Source organism: Carettochelys insculpta, chromosome 7 (assembly GCF_033958435.1).
Source record: "Carettochelys insculpta isolate YL-2023 chromosome 7, ASM3395843v1, whole genome shotgun sequence".
Classification (NCBI taxonomy): Eukaryota; Metazoa; Chordata; order Testudines; family Carettochelyidae; genus Carettochelys; species Carettochelys insculpta.
In genome coordinates, this window is record NC_134143.1 from 28,821,881 (window position 1) to 28,847,344 (window position 25,464).

Consider the following 25,464-nt stretch of genomic DNA (forward strand, 5'->3'; position numbering starts at 1 on the left):
AGATTACTTATTACCTATGTTCAGACTACCAAACCTCCTCTTGTAGTAGAGGCACACTGGGATCACAAAAGTATATTGTGACTGCTGGTCTTTCATACCTTCCAGTGATTCTTTAACTTCTGTAGCCCCCATTCAGACACCCAACACACAGCCTGCAACTCAAGTTGAACACTAAGTTCATGGATTTTGCCCTGGATCTTTCCACAAAGAATCCTCAACTTGGCCAAGAACCATTGCATTCCCCATCCAGCTGCTGAAGACACTGAAGAGTATACTGTTTTATAATAATTACACAAACCTCATTAGTGTCCCGTGGCTTGTTATTAAGCTCACCAGCAGGGAGCTTAGTACAATAAAAGAGTATTGCATTTAGGGATGGGCTTTAGCACATACAGTATATCTGCTGTCTGCTCAAGTTCTCTCTTTGGGAAGGAAGAGGAGTTAAACGTCCTTGAATAATGGCACCTTGCTGGCTAGGTTTCACATATATAAATGGATCCTGAAAGCAACTGCCACTTACATTTCAGGATCCATCCATGGCAAAGCATACAGGAGTCTGAAAATCTGGTACACTGTAATACAGGACCACTTTATTTTCACATTATTTGCACCAAAAAACAAAATAGTTTTTATTCAAATACCATTTTCAAACACCTATATATGAAATCAGGCCCTATTACAAATACAAAACAAATTATACAATGCTACACAGTAACAACAACTACTGCTGCTGTGGCTGCAACCAGAAATACATCAGCAAGCATGTTTTTAGGAGGTGAAAAATAATACAAAGCTAAGCCAAACAAATCAAATAAATGCATCTTGTGTCATGTTGCAAAGGCTGCCAAAACTGGGCTCTGCCAGACGCACGAGGAATTGAATTCCAAATGCTTTTGCCATCAAGAGAACTGAGTAGAGGAGAGCTAACACAAGTATGTCTGCATGATGTGGGAACAACTTTGCTAGCTCTGAGAACAGGCGTAGACTTATTTTATGAGCAGATTCCAACAGATAAAGGGCTCTCAGGATCTAGGCTGACTTAGCCTGTTTTGAGTTATACTTTTTCCTGGTTAGCACTGTACCCAGTTTTGAATTGTCTGGCCTTCTGCAGCTAACCAGCCCGGCCCACTCACAAGCAGGTGCAAAGGGGGAAACTGCACCAGGGTACAGCAATTCAAAATGGTCCAGGGCTCTGGCCACCACTGGTGCTCCCTCAGCAGCAGCAGCACCCAGAGCTCTGAGCTCTACAAATCATATCCGTAGCACTGAGTGGCATGCCCTTGGAGACTGTCAGTGCTGCCTGGATATGCAGGGGCCCTGCACAGCATGCTTCAGACAGCAATGGGTGGGTAAGGGATGCCACAGTCTGGGTGGTACTGAGGACCAACTGCCTTCGATCCTGTCCTTTCCACCTTCTGGGAGTATGGAGCCAGCTCCCCTCACCTTGCCAAGGGACTCAGCATGGCTGTCAGCTCTCTTGTCATCAGCCCAAGGAAAGTCACTATTGAAAGCTTCCCTGAATCTCCTCAGCAGACCTTTCACTTCGGAGCAAATCTGTTACAGTTCAGAATTGCATCATACAACTGTAAATTTAATCTGGTGGGACTGATTCTCATTTCTGGCAAGGCACTTTTAATATGCCATAGCAGTCTAATGGAGCCTCAGAGAATGTAAGTAAAGGCCAATGGTATGTTTTACCTTCCCTCTCTAACACTGCTCCTTCAATTGTCCAAAGTTACACAATTATTTGAATATGAACCCATTTAGGTTTACTTTAATGTATATACCTATTGCTAGAAGTATATCATGGTGTATTTGTAATGTAGTTATCAAGCCAAAAATATTTTTGTATAGTAACATGACTTTTCCCTTCATAGCTATAGCCATGCTAGGAGTGAGCTTATAATCAGCGCTCTTTCGTTGTGTAATCATTTGAAGACTTGTTATATGGACTGAGGGGGAAATGTAACATCAACCGGACCTTTGAATACAAAAGAAAAACTAATGATATGGCTCTAGATAAGCAAGCCAGAAATCTGCTTAATCTTGTTAGGCCTCAGCTGAGTACTTACAATATGTTTTGCAATTTGTTTTAAGTGATTTGAAATGTTCTGATTGCTATCTTGATGCTTGTGACTGTCTGAACTAATTTGAATCGTGAGCTCAACCATGCACTAGAACTTAATGCCACAGATACGTAATGATAGAGGCTTGACCTTAAGATTTATTGCAAATGGACATTATTAATCAAGTGTTATTTAATATAGTGTAAGTTACAATGACATAACAAGGTTAAAAAAGAAGGGAGATCTGAGATTTCTAAGCAGGGCAGCTCAGATTCTTTAAACCTCTAACACAATACAAACTTTTCTATAATTGAAAATACTTGATTGTATCACTACATGAATTTTATTTAAAATATGTATTGTTCTGTAAATATTAATAGCCAATATATTCTGACCTAGAGCTTTGAACTCAAATATCATACACCAAAAATCAGATGAGCGTTTCATTTCAGTGGAACAAAATTACATCCTGATTTAAGTTTGTGCAATACTTTAGTGACAACACCACATTCTGAACTATGGGAATGGGAGGAAGTCATTGACTTCTGCAGAAGAAAAAACATGCACAGAAGGATTCCTAAGGAGAGACAATGTACATGAGTTTCTTCCACTGGAGGATTAGAATGTGCTAATAAGGCTTGCTGCTCATCCAAAAACTGACAAGGGTAGAATGAGGTTAGACTTCTGTCTGTGAACTCCAAACCTCCTGCATCCTTTGGTTTTCAGACCCTATGGGGTCACCTGACTGATTCTGTTCTCATGGAGACATCTGATGGGACCCACATTGCCTGAGACTCCTACACAAGCAGTTTCTTCTGGAAAATGACTGTCAAAGAGAGATTCCCCACCATGGATGAGTTCTGCGCAGAAACTAATTTAACCTGGGGCTGCATGTCAGTTTTATGCAAATTATGTGTTGGATCAAAGGGATTCAGGTGCAGCATGCACACCTCCTCCCAGCTCCTCCACCACTGCACTGTCTGGGGAAAAGAAGGAACGGTGTGGTAGATACCACTGTCTCCATTTCTACACTGTTCTGAATAGGCTGGTGAAATCTGTGAACGGAGGATCCCCTTCAACATATCAAGCAATTCAGAACAATACCCTGAACTACAAATGAATTTAATCACAGGCTGAATTAAATCTATCACAATTTTGATATTCATATCACAAGCTTATTTTATGCTTTTGAAGCCTCATTCTTTATTACTGGATCCATATAAAGTGATTTTTAACCTCCCATACAGCCTGATACAAAGCCCACTGAGATCAATGGAAAGACACACTCTGACCTCAATGAACCTTGCATCAGCCCCACATTTGCTGTTATGCTTTCATTCAATAGACACAGAATAAGTCTCTTGTAAGTGGATACTATTTGACATTAAAAGGGTGCAGGTTTATTCACAATGACCCAGTTTAGCACACCAATACAAGTGTTCAGATTGTTATGTTAGATTTCTTAAAGTGATACGATTAAAATGTAATATATTACTTTCAGGAATTGTAGAACCCTGCTATCTCCTCTTTCAAAGACCCGGGTAATATTAGAGCTACTGCAGATACCTAGAGTGATGAGTATTGAGCAGTTATTTTAATAATGATCATTAAACCTATAGTATGTACCTAATTATATGCCAGCAGATAAACTAACTATTCACTCAGTCAGCTGGAGGAGAAGGGGATGAGTTTCCATGCAGATTGATCAGCTACATCTGAAGGACCACATTTATCAAGCTTTATCCGGACCATAAAGCTTTTGACAGCTGTTCCCACTAGACAAATTATACAGATGGGAAGACCCCCAAGTAACTATATCTTGTAGAGAATCATGGACATGTTAACCTGAAAACAACACCATCTCCGATTTTTGGCAATTAAAGCTGATTAAGCGCGGTATAGAATGAACCTGGGATGATCAGCAAGAAAAGTCTTTTGACTGTTAATAGAGCTGCAGTTGGTATTCAGCATGATGATGACCCACTTGCATATGCTTCTACAGAACTGACTGAATCACAAGTGAAGTAAGCATTGTTCTCTCTCTCTGGTCTTTATTTCTGAGTTCTCCCTTTCCAACCATCACAGGCCCTCTTCAACATCAGTCAGCAGTCCCCCCATACCCCGTCAAATGCCCTTTCACAGTCAGTCTCACATGCTGCTTGGGGCTCATTCAATATCAATGGTCATCAAAGACAAGCCCATATTGATAGCCCACTTTCTCATTATTTAAAAAACAAAAACACCTTAGTGTTTTTTTTTCTTATGCTGCCCCACATGATGTTCTTGCTGTCAATATCCAAAGAGCTACTTTGCTAGCCACCTTCAAATCCCTCTTCAAAACTCACCATTCTATAAATGATTGCACAGAACTGGAAAAGAGCTAAACTGTTGATAACCATTTCTTTTTTTTTTTCCATTCTCCATCTCTCTCTAACTATCAAGTGTTTCTGCCCTATACTTGATTCTTTGGGTAGAAACCATTATTTTGTTCTGTGTTTCCACAGTTCCTACCACACTGGGGTCCTGGGTCTACAACTAAAGCCTATAGGTGCTATGTTAATTATAATAAATAAATACTAAGTGAAAAAAGAAATGCTTCCCACTCTTTTGGGGTGCATTAATATGTTTGTGGCTAAAAATTAGACAAGACTATAAAACATGGAAAGTCATATTTCAGAAATCATTACATACAACACAGCAGGGATGGAAGGGAAGGGAAAATCTAGTGGGTTTAGAAATAAAATTGATGCAGAGATATGAGAGAAAGCTAGGTAGAAATGCAAAATTTTGACTGTGAAATGCAAGTTTTCAGAGAACTGGCAGAAGACTATTTTTCTAAGTAGAAAACTACACAAGAGATATAAGCAATTTATTACAGAATATATTTGTAATTCCATTTGTGTGTTCATTTAACTTGTCTTAAAGACTTTTCCCAGAATATTTAAGGCATGTCTACATGGCACAGCAGTGCACACTAAAAGGATATGGTTTCTAAAGAGTGTCAGCATGCTATTCACTAATTTCTCCATGTAGACCCTGTATGCATGCATTAGAAGTTTGCTAATGCACATTAACACAGTGCTATTTCAATCTGCTGTTTTGAAAGAACACTGAATTAACACTTGGACATGAAAACTTTCAGCATGTGTCAGCAGGGTCTACCTGGGCATCTAGTGAGCAATGTGTCAGTGTGCTTTAGAAATAATACTCCCCTAGTGCGTTTTACTGTAAAAATCACATCCCATAGGTATGCATTGATGTGTCATGTAGACAAGCCCTCAAACTCTGTAGAATCCAAAGAACAGGATGACTAAACTGATTTTGCCAAACTGAAGCAAAAGATTCAATAGAACCTAAATGACTTGGAAAACTAGGTTTCACTGACTTTCAGCAGAACTTAGTAAATTTTTTAGAACATCTCTGCTTCCCCCACTATGATTCTAGTGATTTTAACTTTAGCTCACCCCAAAACTGATGCCTTCCAGATACAGTTCTTACTGTACCATGGGCAAAACATGAGGTTATCAGTCTTTAGAATACGTACTGATCAAAACCCTGGAACAAAGGTCACAAAGACAAACCATGGAGAATGGAACTGGAAATGATGGAGGGCCCATTTACTCAAAATATTCCACATTTTCAATAACTACTATGTGACAATTCAACATTTCTGTTATCAATAGTTTACAGCAATAAATAGTGAGATAACAGAAGGTTTGTGTGTGGTAGAGGTAAATGTATGTATAAAATGAGTGATGCACTTAGTAATGGCACACAGTGGAGCAGCATAGTTTGTTTCCAGATACTGAGTTAGAGTCATGGGGGATACATGATACCAAAATAATTAGAATCCTTCTTCTGGAAGGAACCAATGGCATGAAAAGAGCCACATAAGCCATTTTTATCTAGTCCTATAAACATCCTTTTTGACTTCTATTCAGTATCTGTCAAGTGGTTTCAGTGAACAGGGTAAAGAAGAATTCTTCCTACAGTTTACATTTTCTGGCAGCTACATAGTGGGACAACAATTATTCAGAAGTTATCAAAGCATGTAAGTCAAACCAGGTAAAAACAGGCAGTTCTTTTTTCTAGTAACTCATTCCTTACCAAATGCCAGAAAAATATCGTAAATTGTCATAGTAGCTTTAGCTTTGGTTACACATCTTGCCTTATCATATATTGTATTCTTGGTTCGTGACTTATTCCTGGAACCCTGTCATTCTGGAATCATGGAATCTTTAAATTCTTAGCATATAACTGAAAATGAATGAACCAGCAGCAGCATACCACAAAGTGGGTGTGATGCAGAGGTAACTGGTGGCTGAATGTTTTCTATTAAAAAAAAATCTATCCACAGGGCCTGACTGGAGATCTAGTTACAATGCACTTATGACTGGGAGCTCAGTTTGGATTTTGAGTTCATTCCTGTGTTCCTTAAGCTAAGTCAGCCACAGACACTAAGAAAACTGCACCTCAATTTCCTCTAATAACCCCATTTTGACCCAGAGTGGCCCTGATGGTTTTCACAGGGACCAATGTCCATCTAACTTTAGTGGAAATGGCAGGTTAATGGGATTTAGGGTGAATCAGAAAGGTTTGCAATCCATATTCACTCAACTTTCAACGTTCCATATTTTTTGGCAAGCTTTATATTTTTTACAAGGTTTGCAATTCTTGTTCATCCAATTCATGCATAACCAAAGCTTATATACATTAGCAACACCGTTTAGTCTGGAACTTTTACAATGTTTCTAGAAGTTCCACTGTTGGTATCATAAAAGAAATAACAAGTAACTGATTTTTTTTGTGGTACGTTGGTGTGAGTGGTTCGCACCTGGAACGAGGTGGCCTAGTGGCTAGGCCCCCTGGCCAGGGTCTGTTGGATGGGTTTTCAGCCCCACCCAAGAGTCTATGGGTTTAGTTTGGTACATGGCTCTGAGAATCTAGTTCCCCCTATGGTGGGAGAGGGGTTCCCTGGGGGGGCTCCCCACTCCCCTCAGTGCCTGGGGGAGGGTCCTGGGCTGTGCCCTCTGGAGGCCAACTGGGTGGCAACTCTGGCTTGGGGCCTGCTGCCTCAGAGCCAGCTCCTGAGTCTTGGCTGGTCAGGCCCACCTGGGCTGGCCGCCTTCCTTTTATACACCTTCAGGCCTGACACCAGCCACAGGTGAACCAGGGTGGGGCTGACCGGGCCAAGAGGCCTTGTTTAACCCCTGCCTTGCCTGGCCTCCCTCTCATACTCTTACAGTTGTCATTTCCAGTTCCAGACTGTTCTGGAAAGATTGAGGAGGAGGAAACTGAACAATTCAATGAATAGTTCAGAACCTTAAAAAACATTTGATTTGAGTTTGGTCTAAAAATAAAGGTGGTTTCTGGGGCCAGAGGGGACTCCCTCCACCATGAACCAGTCTGCCAAGCTCTAATACAAAGCTACAATATATCAATGTATTTCAAAAAGTACAGTAGATAGTGCTCACTTTGGCAGCCCCTCAACTGCCCAGAAAAAAGTTATCATCATCCAGCCTTTACAGATAAATGTAAGGCAGATTTGCAAAGCAGTGGCTAGGAAAAGCAGTACAGTAAAGATTTGAAATGCGTGATTTTGAGTTGCTCTTAACTTGCACTAACACAAGTTAAGCACAACTCAAAATCCCACTTCCCCCCGGCCCTAGCTCAACCTCACCACCTGGTCCCACATGGCCTCAGTTCAACCCACCTTCCACTCACCAACTTACATGAAATTCAAGATACATGAGGGTGTGTGGGAACACAACCCTTCCATAACTCAAGGGACTATACTGGGATATCACTTTCCTGGCTGCAGCCCTGCAAACCTGCCTGTAGTTGTATGTATGTAGTAACTTTCAACCAAGAAATCTTCAGCCTTCCACACTCATGCCTCTTGAGGTGAAAACAGATCTTTAATGTTTACAAGGATATAAAAGAATATTAATTGAACTGTCATTATGTACCATATCACTACATGCTACCACAGCCTAGCAAATGAAGTACAAATTGAAAATGTTTTTTTTTCACTTGTTGCTCTAGTTTAATAAATAACGTTAAGTAAAAGATTATAAATGCAATGCCTTTGGAAAACCTTTTCAATTACAGGAAAGGCTATGCATTTTGGCTCATATAAATTATAACCTTCAGTTTAATGCTGAAACTTCTACATTACCAAAGGGCACCCATCCAGCAAATCCCAATTCCAGCTAACATCGTCATCTTAGCAAAATCATTCAGTGGCTCAGAGCCCAGCAATCTCTCTCTCTCTTTCTGTATTTATATGCTACTTTAATCGTATTAATTTGCTAGTTTAGACCTGGGAGTAGGTATCTAAAATAGCCTTTGCAGTTTGTATACAAGAAACTGGACACAGCTGAAGTGAAAAATGAAAAAAATTGCAAATGTATAGATTTTAATAATTGCTATTACTATTTCTTACTGACAAAAATATTGATTTGTACTACTTACCAGACTTCTTAAAAATAAACAAAATTACCTTGCTTCCAATTTATGTAAACTAAATATCAGTAAAATTTTGAACTTAAAAATTTCTATACAATTTCTGAATTGGTGCTAAATTGCTCCAGAGTTAATCCAAAGCAACTCATATCCCATGGAATTACTTCTACTCTTATAATTTAAGAGAAGTTGGCCTATTATTTTTCAAAGTAAACGTAGGAGAAAAAAATATTAACAATACAATCCAAAAAATTTGTGTTTCATTTTATATTAAAAATAGGGACATGAAGAAAACTACTCAGAAAAATTGTATATGGCTGTGTATCATGCATAAAGCAAAAATTTGAACACAAAATCCCTTCAGGAAACTTTCTCTCATTCTGTAATTATTTTCTTGGTGTTTATTATTTTTGTTGCTTTTAGCCATATTTGTAATTTAGTGATTCTCCAAATGTTAAATAGAGTGCTTTTGAAGTTCAACTAGGTGGTGAGCTGAAAGGAATAATTTGCACCCTATAGCCAATATCATTTTCTCATTTAGGCTCCCAGCCTGTAGTGAGTCACAGCTGCTTCAGTTAGTAATAGAACCATTCAGCCTTTTAACTCCTGATAGAAGAGGACCTTAAGATACCCCACACTGCCAATATTGCACCTGATTTCTTCCTGCATCACTGAATCTTTCAAATCTGTCAAATCAGCACAGTCCTGGTCTGCAACTTTCATTTGCTGAGGTATGCAAATTAACTAAATAAAGTAAGAGGCAACGGGCAGAATTACTTCTGAAGCCATATTACTCCCCTGCTTGTAGCATCAAATGGGCACCACGTGGAAATATGACTTTTCCGGCCTTAGGGTTTCCTGATCATCACCAAAATCAATGGGATATTTCCCACTGTTATCCAAATAAGTCAGTGAAACTTTGGAACTGATTGGACACAGTCATCAAAACTTACCAGAAAACAAATGGAGGAATGCCACTGAGTTGAGCATGAAACCTTATTTTGCTGAACCAATAATTTCTTCAAACCTTCCAAACATTAGACCTATTAGACTGTGGAATGATCTCCTAAGAGCAGTTGAGGAGGTCCTGTCACATAGTACATTTAGACTTAGACTACTCAAAGCAAAATATATATTGATTATGGCTAATTATATTGATTAATTCTGTTGTTAAACAATACCACCATTTATTTAAATATTTTGAATGTTTTCAAAATTTTCAGATCTGTTCTTGGTGGTCACTTGATAATGAGTAAGATGTCTTCATGTCACCCTCTTATTTGTGAGGCTGTTGATGGCTGACCACCCTGATTCTAGGGATGCAGTTCTTATCACAGAAGGAGCAGGTGTTGGTAGCTGTTGGAGAGGCACAGGGTAGTTTTTGCTGCTCTTTTCCCCCTTCTCTGCCTTTCCTCATCTGTGCTGCAGCAGGACCTCTCAGATTGTGCAACCTCCTCATGTAGAAGGCTTGGTTTTGTTCACAACATTTTTCTTGCAGTTGGCAGGTGGGAAGGATCATATCTGCTGTTCCTCAGAATTGTTGGAAGCCACATTGAAATTCTGGGAGAATTTCTTCTAAGAGTGGCAGGAGTCAGTTTGCAAGTATTTGAGATAAGATTTTCTCTGCTGTTGCCAAGAGGAGATGTCATGATAGTATCCACAGTATGATTTGACATCCTTCTTGAAGCGACTGATGATCAGTGTGTCTCTGAACTCTCGTGGCATCTGCTCCCTATCTAAGATCTTGAGAACCACCTTCTTTGAAGACTTAAGTGACAATTCCACCTAGTCCAGTTGCCTTGTTGCTCTTCATCATTTTGATGGCAGCTTGGACCTCACTCAGGGCAGGAAGTGTTGCAAGATCATCCCTAGGTGGTTGCTGAGAGATTTGATTAAGGGATTCTAGCACCATGGTGGAGGAGCAGTTCAAGAGCTCATAAAAGTGTTCCCTCAAGCAAGAAGCAATGGCTTCCTTGTCTTTCACGAGTTGGACACCATCCGTTGATCTCAAGGGATTGATTAATTGTTTCTCAGTCCATAAACAGGTTTGGTTGCATTACAGAAACCTCTTGTATCATTGATGTCTACAAGATGTGGGAAGGCCTGCCACTGCAAATTTTTAGGATGGTTCTTCATCTGATCCCTGGCCCCCTTGATCTCACTGCCATATATGACCTTGCCAGGAGTACAAGACTCCCTATGGTATCGCTCTTGGGCTTGTTAGAACACGCAAGCCCATTCACCATGATGAGATGATCTGGAGGATTCAGTATAATCTGTTCTGTTCAATATCATCATCAGTCATTTAGCTTATGACACAGAAAGTACTTTTACAAAGTTTGCAGATGATACTAAGCTGGGAGGGAACATTTTCAGATACATTGATTTCAATTACAATGCAGACTACAAAGGGCACAATGCTTACTGTATATTTATTACAAATATTTGCACCGTACAAAAATCAGAATACTGTTTTTCAGTTTACATCCTACATGTAAAGTAGTGCAGTCTCTGTTATGAAAGTGTAACTTACAATTATATTATGAATTATGTACAAAAAACTGCACGCAGAACCTTTATGGAAAATGTAAATTCAATGTAAAACTTTAGAGCAGAATCCACTCAGTCCTGCTTTTTGTTCAGCTAATCCCTTGAACAGGTTTGGTTATATTTGCAGGAGATAATGTTGCATACTTTTTGTTCATAATGGCATCTGAAAGTGAAAACAGGCATTCACATGCCATTTTTTTCTAGCTGAGGTCACAGGATATTTATGTGCGAGATATGCTAAAGAGTCTTAGAGCAGTAGACATACAGTTCTCAGTCACAAATTTAATTAACACACTATTGTTTAACAAGTGTGATCACCATAGAAGCATGTCATCTGGAATGGTGACCAAGGCATGAGGGTGCAAACAAATGTTTAGAACATTTGGCAGATAAGTACCTTGAAACACTGGCTACAAAAGCGGTGTATGAACTCCAGTTCTTATTCAGTGTCACCAGAAAGCGAAAAGCAAGCAATATTGTCTACTGCAAATGTGAGGAAAATTATTTTGCTGAGTGATTGGCTGAACTAGAAGTAGGACTCAGTGAACTTGTAGGCTCTAAAATGTAACTTTTTTTTGAGTGCAGTTATGTAACAAACGTGTAAATAATTGCACCTTCACAACAGAGCTTGCACTACAGTAATTGCATGCAGGGAATTCAAAAATCTCTTTTGTTTGTCATTTTTACAATGCAAATATTTGTATTCAAAATAATATAAAGTGAATGCTGTAAACTTGTATTCTGTGTTGTAACTGAAATCTCAATATATCTGAAAATACAGAAAACTATTGAAAATATTTAATAAATGTCAATCTCTGTTGCTCAGAAATTAAAACTGATTATTTTGTGATTAATTTTATTTTAGTTAATTTAACTGTGAGTAATCAGCAGCTGTAATATTGATACATTAGGAAGGTCCAGTCTCATGAGCTGTATGTATTAATAGGTATTTACATTTCTAATTCCCATCAGTGTGAAATTTTTGTCTCCTGTTCAACTAATTTATGAACATCCTGCAGAATTCCTTCCTTCCTTCCCTTCCTTTTTTTTTTCCTCTCTCTCTCTCTCTGTACTAAAGGCCAGAATCTGACTGAGAATGAGGAGGAAATGGATCCTAATTCCACTTACTCCACCCTCTGTGCAAGAATTGTCCACAAATTATAGCCCCCTTCCAGCACCCCATTTGGAAGTACCAAGCAGATCTATGAGGATGGGAGAGAGAGAGAGAGAGAGCACACTGCTGCATCCTAAGAGATGGTACAGTAAGCATGTTCCTTTCCCATCCTGCCCCTGGAACCTGAGTCAGAATGGGGCTGCTTGAAAAGAAAAGCAGCACAGCAGATTCAAGTGAGATCTACAATTGCTATAAGGTAGGAGAGGAATTGGATGCAATTTTGATGGGAGGTAGGAAGGCAACAAATAATACTGAAAGGCAGAGCAAAAGTTAGTTCAAAAGAGAGGAACTTAGTTGCCACACATTTACATTGCTGTAACAAACAACATTTATTTAGGACCAGCGGATGTATCCTCTAAGTATTTTGCAGTTTTAAATACAGTATTTTGTATGTTCATCATATTATCTGATTTCCTATGCCACAGTAGACTACAGTATTTAAAGTATCAGAAAGGTAGCCATATTAGTCTGTATCTTCAAAAACAACAAGAAGTTCTGTGGCACCTCTTGGACTAACTAACTATCTGTTAGTCTATAAGGTGCCACAGGACTTCTTGTTGTTTTTACAGTATTTAAAGAACCCCTCTTCGCCGTTGACTGCAGTCTCTCAATAATATTCAAGGATTACCATCACAGCACTGCTTTTGAAAAAGATATACAGCCAAACTCTTTCTGTTGTTAAGCGGCACAACCCCTCAGAGGCCAGTGGAGCTCTGCATATTTATATCAGCAGAGAATTTGATCCATTAGCTCCTACTTTCCAGTGAGGCATTGTAGCCTTTTGCACCCATAGGAAATCACTTCTGAATTACTGCTGCTGCTCTCTGATGTTATCCTGTCTTATTTGGCTCTCCATTTTCTTAATACTCTCCATGTATTAAAACTAGTTTTTAAATGGTAAATGAGTTTATAATGCACAACTATATCTGATCTAAAACTGCTGTCTTAGTTTCTGTGTCCACTGAGCTCCAATATAAAAAAAAAAAAGCTGTAACCATATACCTTTATTATGGGAGATACATGGGTCGGTGGCCACAAGGAGAATTAGTAGGCTCTCAAGATAAATTTAGAGGCTGCTCCTCAGGAATATTTTAGAAAACTATAAGCACTTTGTCTGTATTTCAGCTCTTCACCTCGTTTCAATTTCAGAATCTTCTCAACTCCATTCTGGGAGAAAGGAACCCAACATTTTTCTAATTCTCCTTTGTCAATTGCAGCAGTCAGTCATGCAGCATTCGGTAGTTAGAGCAAGGTCAATGCTGAGTCCTCTGTTCTCCATCTTGACAGTGCTATCTGATTCATGGCAACTCTTCAGTTAAAAATTTATTCTTGTCTGCTTATATTTGAGAAAGTGCGCACATCCTTTAGCCCTAAAACAGAATATCCTCATCAGTCTAGGCTGGATACATTTATGCATCCTGAACTGCCTCAACCCTTTCCTACTCAAATTTCTATTAAGAGTAGATTTTTGTGGCAACAGCTATAAAAACAACAAGAAGTCCTCTAGCACCTTATAGACTAACCGATATTTTGGAGCATAAGCGTTCATGGACAAAGAACTGCTTCATCCATGAAAGCTTATGATCCAAAATGTCGGTTAGTCTATAAGGTGCCACAGGACTACTACTTGTTTTTGAAGATACAGACTAACTCCACTACCTCTCTGATATGTGTAACTATAAAAATGTTGTGATGAAGTAAACTTTATTTTGTCTTGTATTAAAACAGCATGGTGCCAATTGTTCACAAGTTTCCACATCTACAGACTTATTAGTCCATATTTAGCAGTGGAAATGGTCTGTGCTAAGTGAAGGGCCACAGGAGTTTTTATTAAAGGAAAGAAAAAAAACATACATAATAGGCAGTTCTTAGGAGAAAAGTGAATACATACTGCTGAGGGGAATAAAACCAAATGGGATTTTTTTTCTCTTTTCTTCTTTCATACAAACTCACTCTTTAGCAGATGTGTACAAAAATAACTATCTACTATTTCATCCTCTAGCAAGGATGGCAGGGAACTGAACCATGTGTTAACAGGATAATCAGAACAATGGGTCTTTGAGAACTTCTGCATGTATTAGAGAATTACCAACACAATAATGATACATAGACATTTTGTGGGAGTTAACAAGTGTTGCTTTTTAACAAATGAAAACTTTTAGCATTAGGCATTTCCATTACACAAAGATATATCATATGCAATATATGACCAGCATCTGATGAAGTGAGTCTGTGCTCACGAAAGGCTCATGCTCAAAACTTTTCTGTTAGTCTATAAGGTGCCACAGGATGTTTCGTTGCAGTTACATATGCAATAGACTCTCTAGATTGCACCCTTAACTCTGTCCCCCTCATCTCAGACTTCTCCATAAAACTTCTTTATTATTATTATTTATAGACTGTAGCTAAAATACTCCGTTCTTTTCAAGGTGGTAGTTTGCTGCAGGTTGTGCAGGAAGGCTAACATCTTCCTGAAAGGGACAGAGATATGCATTACATTTTACTTAAATCCATAAAAGCACAGGAATGAAAGTGTGAGCCATTTACAGTACAAAACCACACACACCCCTTCGTCACCCAAGCAACAGAAACAATGGCTCTGTTTGAATATTTGAATTAGTGTTTTTAATATGTAATAAAGCTACATGTTGATTTTAATCATTAGAAGTATTTGTGGGAGGGAGTATAAACTAGGACAGACAAATACACTTGAGAACCACTGCTCTACAGACCACTCTCTGCAGTGTTAACTCTGACCTTATCGGGATGCCAGCCTTCCACCACCACTTGCAGCAGTCTAGCACAAGGACCAAAATATACAGAAGAGCTAGTGTGCATGGCCTTGAAGCAGAGGACAAAGAAATTGAATTTGATGTTGATGTTAAGGGGAAGCCAGTACAAGGATTAGAAAGGGTCTGACTATAGCTAGAGTAAAGGGTAAAATAGTGTTTTTGACATACTGAAACCCAGGGATGTGATGTGTGGAACATCAGAGAGGAAGAGAATTAATATTTACAGTGGGCTGGATAATGGATGGATTTTGGGGAGGCATTCCATCAACAAAAATAGCATGTCAGAATAACTTGTAAAAGAAACTTCATTTTCAGGATATAGGTGTTAGGACACAGGCTTCTGCTCAAAAGTGAAAACAGCACTCTCAAAAACACAACAATATTTCTCTTCCTCCAACAGAAGCCAAAAGACAAAAACAGATTTTGAGAAATGTTTAAAGCAGCTTATCTCCTCTGCAAGATTAGATACATCAGGCAAAAATTGTGCATGCTAGAAGTCTGAATCTGAATGAGACAACAACAACAAAAATCACAGCCTCTGCCAAAACTAGAGACATCAAGTAATGCTTGTTTTACTTAAAAGTATAAGTTATGCAAAGCTATAGGCTAGATTTTTCTAAAGTGATTTTTGTCTGTTGTTAAAAAATAGCCAGAATAGACTATTATCTAAATTATTGGAATTCTAAATTGAATTTTTTATATTTACAACAGTTTAGAGTCAGGAGAGGTAAATTTATAACTACTAATGTAAGGAAGTTCTGACAATTTTTCCCTTATTAGTGTTTAAATGTTAATACTGGCTATTATGATTGAAGGATGCAAAAGAAAAGAATCAGAAATAGAAAATGAGTGCTCCCAGCTGCGTTTGTGCAGGCCTTCCCCAGATTTCAATACATAGCTCATAAAAAGAGAAAGTAATAGTCAAATAAGAAGGAAGGAGACAGTTTAATTTGCTAAGAAAAATAAAAGCACAACCTACAATCCAAAGTGGAGTGGAATATTTGCATCAGTTGCATTAATGCATTTAATTTTCTTATTTCATTTTGGGCTTTGTTCCTGGCTTCAGCTAGGATGCGGGGTGGACAAGGGTAAGGGGTGGTATCAACACCCCCAGATCTAAAAATGATCCTGCACCACTGGCTGCCAGCTGTGGCAACGTAGGTGCTCTGCTAAGCAGCTGGACAGCATTTGAATTTCTCCTAGGTGATCACCCAAGCATTTAGCTTACATTGAACACAGTGTGATGATCCTTACTTCAGCTCATCTATGCCACTTTTGTTCCTAGGTTTTCTGGCCCCTGTACACACTAAAGCATCTCCACCCAATTCCCCCTCTGTGAACTGATATTTGAACATCAGAAATCAACACTGCACCCATGCTTGATGTTCTAAAGTTTGGGGGTTTTTAACACACTGATTTGAACTACATTATTTATGCTGAAAATAGTATGGTATCAGCTACTATGTGCTTAACAGATAAACTGAACTAGTTTGATAAGACAAATATGTATTTTAAAACCCAGCAAAGTTCACATTGTGTCATAAAGAGCTGAAAACTTAACCCTTTACCAAATTAGAAAATAGACTCACTTTTAATTCACATGAACAGGAACAATATTAGATACAAAGTTTTTGGGCTCACCTTCGCAGAAAATCCCTCCAGAATCCTGAGCCCTGTAAGCCAGGGAAAGGTCAGATATTAGTTCCACAGGAGGCTGATCTATGCAGGCAACATTTGTGACCTTCTCTAGAAGGGCAAAATAATACCTGGCTCTGCACTTCTGTGCTAGGGAGATGAGAATTTACTTGTAGGAGAGCTGGTTACTACATAAGCCACCTGCTCTATTCTGCAATTATTTATGCTAGATACAGTTTTAACACTGCAGTTGTGCCGCCTATCTGAGCAAGATGAGCAGTGCTGCCATGCTATTAAACAGGGCCACTCTTTTTTGTTCTGAACCCTCCTTCAACCAAGTATAATTAGATATTTACATTGAAGAACATTTCACCATAGGCCAAAAGCTTCAGAGCCAAACATACAAGGGTATTTAAGGTGCCTAATCGGATTTTAGGAAATGTCTAAGTTAGGTGCTGTGGCAGGGCCCGGGTGGAGGGCCCCTCAGAGGGAGCCCAAACAAGCAGGAGGGCCTGCAGGACAATCACAGGCAGCTGGGTGGGAGATGGCTCAGCCTCATTAAGGCCAACTGGCCCCAATGACTGGACTAATAAGAGGCCTTTAAACCCCCTTCACAGTGGGAAGAGAGTGTGAGGGGGTGAGCAGAGAAATGCGAGGAGAGAGGAGTAGTGAGAGAGAACAGGTTTGAGAGGAGCAGAGGAAAGCAGTGGGAACACCAGAGATCACAGAGGGTGAGTGGGAGCTTCTACAGATCAAGAGTGGGGACCTGGGACTGCTACAGCCTGGAGAAAGTATTTTGGGGAATCATCTGGAGATGTGGCCCAGGGAGAAGAGCTACTGTGCCAAGGGCTAAAGGAGTCAGCACCTCCCACTGGCAGCTGCACAGGGTCCCTGGGCTGGAACCTGGCATGAGGGGCAGGTTCCCTCCCAGACCACCCCTTGCCCCAGCGAGGGCAACAGGGCCCTTAATCGGCTCTAATGGACTGAACTGAGGCCAGAGGCCCAGGAATAGGACTGACTTTGTCACAGTGCATAATTCCCACTAGAAATGCCCCCAAAAACAAGTGGTACAAATAACTTTTCATATACAGTGAAACTGATGTTTTGTTTTTCACTAGATATACAAATTACAAAAAGAAGAAGCAGCAGCTTTGTGAGGATTTTACAAGAGTCAGGAAAATGTAATTTAATTAAACTTTTGCAAATTATACTGATTTTGTTAAGTCAAAGCAAATGTCCCACTACAGTTTTGCAACACACAACATTTCATAAATTCAAATCCCAAAAATTTTACCCAGTTTTGATCTGATGAAGCTCAAAGTGTTAGTAATAATTCAGTGACCAAATGCAGGCTGTAACTTTTTTTTTCCTCCATGTCTGTAATGGAAGAAGAGCACAGAAGATTATGTGACCCTCAGGACTTAAACTGCATTGCCCTCTCACGTATTTCTAAGTCAATTTATTGTGGGGTTTGGTATGTAAGCTTTCTTGCATTAGTAAAGCATTATTATTATTGCATAAGTTCTATCCAGCCCAAAATCCCCTCTGCACCTAGTAGCCTAGGAACTTTGTTGCACTGCAAAGCTATACAGGATGCTCTGCAAGGAAAATCATCCTTTTTTGCAATGGCCACAGCATTTCAGCACATGCTAAGAACTCACGATTCAGGTGCCATGAGGAAGTAAGTTCTTCCTCATGTTGAACAGGAAGTGGTAAGCAATTTTAAAAGATCATCTGCACTGAAAATATCATCTTCCCAGTCAAATTTTGAATGAATTTCAGCCAAAAGACAATCAGAGGAACATTGGGTTAAGTATTTCCCTTCTTTCTGAAAAACAAGAGGAACAGGAAAAAGACACAGCAGTCTTGACTGTTTTCTGTAGGAGATGCCAAACACCTTTCACAGCCATCCTACAGCTACTGTGATCAGCAGGAGAGACCCTGTCACCCAACACAAAGTTGTTGTTGTGGGTTTGTTTTTTTTAAATGAAACATACAGTAAGCTCAGTAACGTGTGCTATTCTTCCATCTTCGAGGAAGCCACATAGGAGTTTATTTGCCTGTGGCTGAGAAGCACTATTGGGGTGTGTCTACACGGGCATAAATCTTTGACATAGCCATGCTGATGGCCATTTTGAAGATTACTAATGAGGCACTGAATTGCATATTCAGCGTCTCATTAGCATGAGGACACTTCTGGCCGCGGCACTTTGAAAGCACACGGCTGGGCGCGGCTACACAGGGGTCCTTTTCAAAAGGACCCCGCACCTTTCGAAATCCCGTTATCCCGATAGGACCCCTGTGTAGCTGCGCCAAGCCACATGCTTTCGAAAGCGGCGCGGCCGGAAGCATCCTAATGCTAATGAGGCGCTGAATATTCAATTCAGTGCCTCATTAGTAATCTTCGAAATATGGCTACTTTGAAGATATGTGTCCATGTAGACACAGCCTTGCAGGCCAGTAAACCCTTAATTTAATGGACTAATGGTAGGGAGAGGTGTCTGTTAAACCTGGCTGTCCATTAAATCAGAGGGTTTACTGTGACCCATCTCCACTGGGCTCCCCGCCCCCCCAACAGGCCCACTACTCCTCACCAAAGGAGAAGCCGCTGAAGCCCGCCCACACTGTGGTTGCAGGCCCCACTGTGGCAGCAAGGGTCCCTCTGCAGCTGGGGCCCCACTGCATGTTGCAACATGTGTGGCAGCAAGAGCCCTGCCATAGTTGGTGGTCCCCTCGCAGCAGCAAAAGCCCCACTGTGGCTGGGGGCCCTGCTGGGCAACGCAGCAAAAGCAGGGCCACACGTGGCAGCAAGGGCCCTGCGGTGGCTGGGGACTCCACCATATGTGGCAGCAAGAGCTGCTACTGCCTCCTGGAAAAGCCTCAGCTGCTGCTGGAGCTACCACATGCTCTTCCCACAAGTGGTGGGGCACATATGCAAGTGCTGTCTGTCTGCGTATGCAGCCCACCCCTGGTGAGAGAAGTATGTGGTGGCTCTGGGGGAAGAGGTGGCGGCTCCTCCAGGCAATGGCAGCTTTGCAGCAGTAAGTCCATCTGGGGAGGATTTAGGGGTAAGCGGATTTTGGGAGCAATGGTGTCCGCTGTTCCCAAAGTCCGCTTAATCAGGGTCAGTAAAATCAGGGGTTTACTGTATTTATGAACTACCCGCATCTCAGTTTCAGTTTCAACTTAATTTCATGCACTATTGTGGTGCATGCACTTTCTGAAATGCTATCTATCAATTTGTGTAGATAAAGCCCTAGAGGTCCAATGCCAGCTGTGAGTGAGTGTAGCGATGAATTCTTGGATAGAATTTAGCCATGATTTTGAAAGAATGAAAGACAATGATCATATGAACTGAAAGCCCAGGCTTCTACCCTCAGTTCTGGCTTCCATGATTCACAGGATGACAAGAGGTTAGTTTTGGACTTCCATAAAGCTGGTTCTGCAATACACAAAGGCCACGTCTACACTACAGCAATCTGTAGAAGATACCTTCTGACAAAACTTCAATGGACAGATTGTGGCCAGACAGCAAAGCGGATCAAAAAAGCGATCCACTCTGTCAACGGAGAGCAGGCAGACTGCCTGGCCACTCTCATGACAGAATGGCCAGCTGGAAGCACAGCAGACAGGACTACCTGGAATCCCTATCTGTTGTCAGAGAGGCCCCTGGCATTTCCGCACAGCTTTCTTGTGTTGACAGACTCTGTCAGGAATGGCATTCTGCCTCGTGGGGGAGAGGCAGAAGACTGTTGACAGAAGTGTCGCATTCTGTCGCTACACTGGCAACAAACACATTTTACTGTGGACGCTGCGTGAGTTTTGTCAACAAAACCAGCATTTTTGTCAACTAAACTCTCTAGTGTACATGCAGCTGAAGACATTTTGACACCGAGAGAATCACCAGCTAAACAAGTATGCTAGTTTTCCAAGCCCTTTGCATTGAGGAAGGGGGACAATCAAGCCAGAATATGGCCTGGGGTCTGATCCCAGGCGGCTGCATACTATTGGCCAACTCTAGCAACTGCAGGAGGTGATGAGACATTACAATGGCCCTTTCTTAATTCAAGAATCACATGCTTACTCAGATCCAGCACCAACAAAAGTCTAAAAGATCCCATTCATATTTCCTGTGGTCTCTGTTAATTACTACTGAATGACAAAGTGCCCAGAAATGAAATTATACAAAGACTATTCTTGCAGTCTAAAGTGGTTTTAAATGAACTGCTTATAAATAATAATCTTTCATAAGGGAATATTGGGGCTATTATGGTGCTGCATGTGTGTGAGCTGTTCAGGACTGAGGCTGTGGAACGCAACTCTCCGGAAACCTGTGTAGGAATCCACAAGTGGTGGGTGAAGGTAAGGTACAGGTAGGCAAGGAAATGTGAGGAAAGAGCAAGAGACTGCTAGATAGATCCTCTGAACTCTCCAAACCTTTTTTCAGGAATAGGTACCAAGGTATGCAGGGACACTTCTGCCTTTGGGCTGTAATATCCTCTACACAGAACCCTGGTAGCTGCACCACCACAGACTTGCAGGTTTGGAGGGAGAAGTTTGTCTTTGCATCTCACCAGCAACTTGGGCTCTGCAGTGGACTAATGATCAGATCCTAAAAGCTGGAAGCTGTAGCCATTGCTCAGCATTTTTTTCCATTCCTAATATATTATCACAGTAAAAGGCAACAGTCATTAAACATCTTGCACAATTTAGGACACTGTATTTTTAGGCCCCAGTTCACAAAGGAAGATTTAGGAGATTAGGTGCTTCGCTTCTATTACATTTTCCATTTAAGTCAGTGAGCAGAATTTATATGCACTTTATTACAGAAACATAAAATGCACATATCAGCATGAAGATTTGCTTGCAATATCAGAGTCTAGAATATATTTCATTTTTGCTGCAGAACACATTCAATTATTTCAAAATACTTAAAGTATCAAGGGTTTTCAGTTCTCAGTTATTTTCCAAGAACTTGTTGGAACTCTGAAAATACAGTTTTCCTAAACAGTTTTTTTCTTAAATCACATAAATGCTGATATACTGCATGCTGGGGAATTCATATTTCACATTGCTAATATACAAGACAAAAGATAACAGAGATTACTACTACTGAAGGACCCAGTCTTTTCAGGGAGGAAAATGCATTTGCTATATATGAGGCTTGAAAGTGAAAATGTTGTTGTAGAGTAGTCACATGTGGTTGTGCTGTGTTTGGATTTTCCTTCTGTTTATGCATCTGAAGGATTGCTTATTAGATAGATATGTAATATGTGCTATATGATAACTGATTATACAACATATAAATAGACTAAAAATGGTTTCATGAGTAGATAAGGATTAACTATATAGTTTATTCTTTGTGGAAAAAGCAACTTAGAATCAGCAGTTGCAGAATGGACTACATACTATATGCAATATAAAAACTGTACACATAGTATATATGCAGAAAGTGATTACATCACCCAAGAAAAGCAAAGGTGGGAGTAAGTACCTATTAAAACAGCAGCAGAAAGAACTGAAACACAGAGAAGTATTTATGTTCTTCAGTCCCTAATTCAAAACGGCATGGAGAATGTAGTTGAATTCATCCCTATTCCAGGAAATACTTAAGTACATACTAACAAATAAATTCAATTATATTCCATATAACAAACGCCTTAAAATTAGAGATGTCCTGTTCTATCAAATGGTGATTTTTTTTTTTTATTATTCTAGACACATGAGTCTAGCTAGTCGTGAGTCTAAGTGTTCTAGGAACCCAATAAAACACATTTTCTGAGCTGTCATATATTTAGCACTATATTGTTTTTTCATTTTTTTATTTTTATTTTACATTGGTGCTTGTCCACAACTTTCATTTGTATAGAATAATACACACACAAATTTAAAAGGGCAAAATGTTAGATGATGTTATTTTTCACTACTTGAAATATGTTGAAGGATCAGAAATCTATCCCAACTTAAAAAACAGAAGGGAAAAAAAAAAAAGGAAAAAACCTCTGAGATCTAGTGCAAACTTTTTCTGACAGGATAAAAACAATTTTTTTTTAAAACTTTTCAAGCCAAATAACATCAAAGCATGTGGAATTCCACACTGCAAATAACTTTTAAATCAATTCACATTTTTTTCCTTTTCTAGATTAATCTCCATAATGACACTTAGGCTATGTCTATACTGGCACACAGCTTCGAAATAGCCATGCAAAGGGCCAAATCGAATATGACTAATGAGGTGCTGAAATGCATATTCAACACTTCATTAGCATGCCACCAGCCACAGCTCTTTGAAATTGCTGCTTTTCGCTCCCGCGTGGCTTGCCCAGATGGAGGTCCTTTGCCAAAGGAACCTGCCAACTTTGAAATCCCCTTATTCCTATGAGCTGATAGGAATAAGGGGATTTCAAAGTTGGTGGGGTCCTTCTGAAAAGGACTTCCAACTGGATGAGCCACATGCGAGCGAAAAGCAGCAATTTCGAAGAGCCGTGGCTGGTGACATGCTAATGAGGCATTGAATATGCATTTCAGCACCTCATTAGTGATCTTCGATTTGGCCATTTGCATGGCTATTTCAAAGTTGTGTGCCAGTATAGACACTGCCTTGATGAGCCACTATGTGCCAACAGACAGTGCAATGTTGATTAAAATTAGCTAATAATTAAAAATCATGTATTTGTAAAGTAAATGTGTTATGGATTTTTTGAAATATGGCTGTAAATGATTCTGTTCCATAGCACAATAGAAACACAATGTAAACAGATCCTGCTATTGTTGGTAGTTTCAAGGTTAAGAGTACCAGAACTGGAGACAGAGCAACATTCCTGGATTTCCCTGCAAATTTACTATTGCTTGGTAGGGAAGTGCGAGTGATGATGTCATTCCAAAAATATCCTGTCCCTGAAAACAAGCAACACAGGTAAAATCTCCCCCAATCATATTATTTTGCTAGGAAAGTGAGGAACTTTCTTTTTTCTGATCAAAAATTTAGGTCTGCTCTATGAATGCGTTGCTCCCAAAGGCTATGTCTACATTTGAAGCATCTTTCAATGGAAGTTACTGTTGACAGACAAATCTTGACAGAACCTCTGTTCACAGATAGCTGCTACACCCATCTTGCTCTGTTGACACTGTCTTAGCCTCAAATTTTTGAGGGATAACCCTGTTGCGGCAAAAGGATAGTTCTGTCGATACTCTATCGACAGAAGGCTTTATGAGTGTAAACGCGCCCTGAGTTCTGTCCACAGAACTATCCAGTGTAGACACAGCCAAAAAGATTAAGAACTTCCTTAAATCACCGATAATCCAAGCAAATTACTTCGTGACAGAGGGCATCTACACATTCAACAGATAATCACTTACAATGGGTTCAAACTACTATAACTCTATTGACATAAATGAAACTCCTCTTGCTTTACACTGATGCAGGATCCAAATCAGTCCCAATGAATAGTGTGAGGATGCATGGCTGCACTCGCCAAGACTGTGCTAAGTCTAAAGCTGAATATACTAACAGTAAGAAAATATTTACATTTTGCTCAGACATACTGGGTCAAATTATGCCTGAAGGCCCTAGCAATACTGTTGACTTAAATGGACCTACATCAGATATATCAAGATATGGAATGATATGGTCCATAATATGCCAAAATGGGTAACTACTTTGTACAGTCTTTTTAGATGCTGAACGCTCACAGTAACTTAGTCTTTAAAGTGCTACTTGACTGCTTTTTGTTTTGATAGTGTATAGACTAGCACGGCTTCCTCTCTGTTATTATTAATAGTGAATATATATTTGGCGAATCCTATTTTAAAGTACATTTTTCATAACCAGATATTTATATATCAGAGATATAAAATGGAAATGTGGAACTAGTACAGTATCTCTATTACTTTAGGAAGCATTTAAAATATAAGTACAGGTTGAACCTCTTTAATCCGACACCTTTGGGACCTGACTGGTGCCAGATAAGAGAATTTGCTAGACCATGGGAGGTCAGTATTGACTAGCAACATTACCAACAGTTTCACTGCTTATTGAGCTCCTAGAAGACATTTAGGGGTAAACAACAGCTAAATAACATCACAAAACACTGAGGCTGTGTCTACACGCCATGCTAATGGCCATTTTGAAGATTACTAATGAGGCGCTGAATTGAATATTCAGCGCCTCATTAGCATTAGGATGCTTCTGGCCGCTGTGCTTCAAAAGCACCGCTTTCAAAAGGGTGCGGGCTCAGCGCGGCTACACAGGGCTCCTTTTCAAAGGGACCCCTCACCTTTCGAAATCCCCTTATTCCAATCAGTGATTGGGATAAGGGGATTTTGAAAGGTGTGGGGTCCTTTCAAAAAGGACCCCCGTGTAACCGCGCCAAGCCGTGCGCTTTCGAAGCGCCACAGCCAGAAGCGTCCTAATGCTAATGAAGCACTGAATATTCAATTCAGCGCCTCATTAGTAATCTTTAAAATATGGCTATTTCGAAAATTTGTGCCTGTGTAGACACAGCCTGAGAGCCAGGACTGGTGGATGGAAATAAACTTTATGGGACCATGGTACACTTGTTCATACCCAGGATAAATGGTCATCCAGATAATTAAAATGATACCAGATTGTTGACTTTGCTGGACGAGAGAGTTCCATATGAGAGACTTTCAACCTGTATATTTTAGTGTGACTTTGAAACTTTAAAAGAGTGAAAAAGCTGTGCAAAAAGAAAACAGATAGGAAAGCACATTTTAATAGCCGTTTTCTTTGTATTTCTTTCTTTGACCAAAGAGATCTGCA

At 40.0% G+C, this 25,464-nt stretch overlaps 1 protein-coding gene across 1 annotated transcript in view; it reads right to left on the reverse strand.

Moving 5' to 3' along the window:
* CTNNA3 (catenin alpha 3) overlaps nucleotides 1-25,464 on the reverse strand; it is a 751,450-nt gene that overhangs the window by 84,554 nt on the left and 641,432 nt on the right.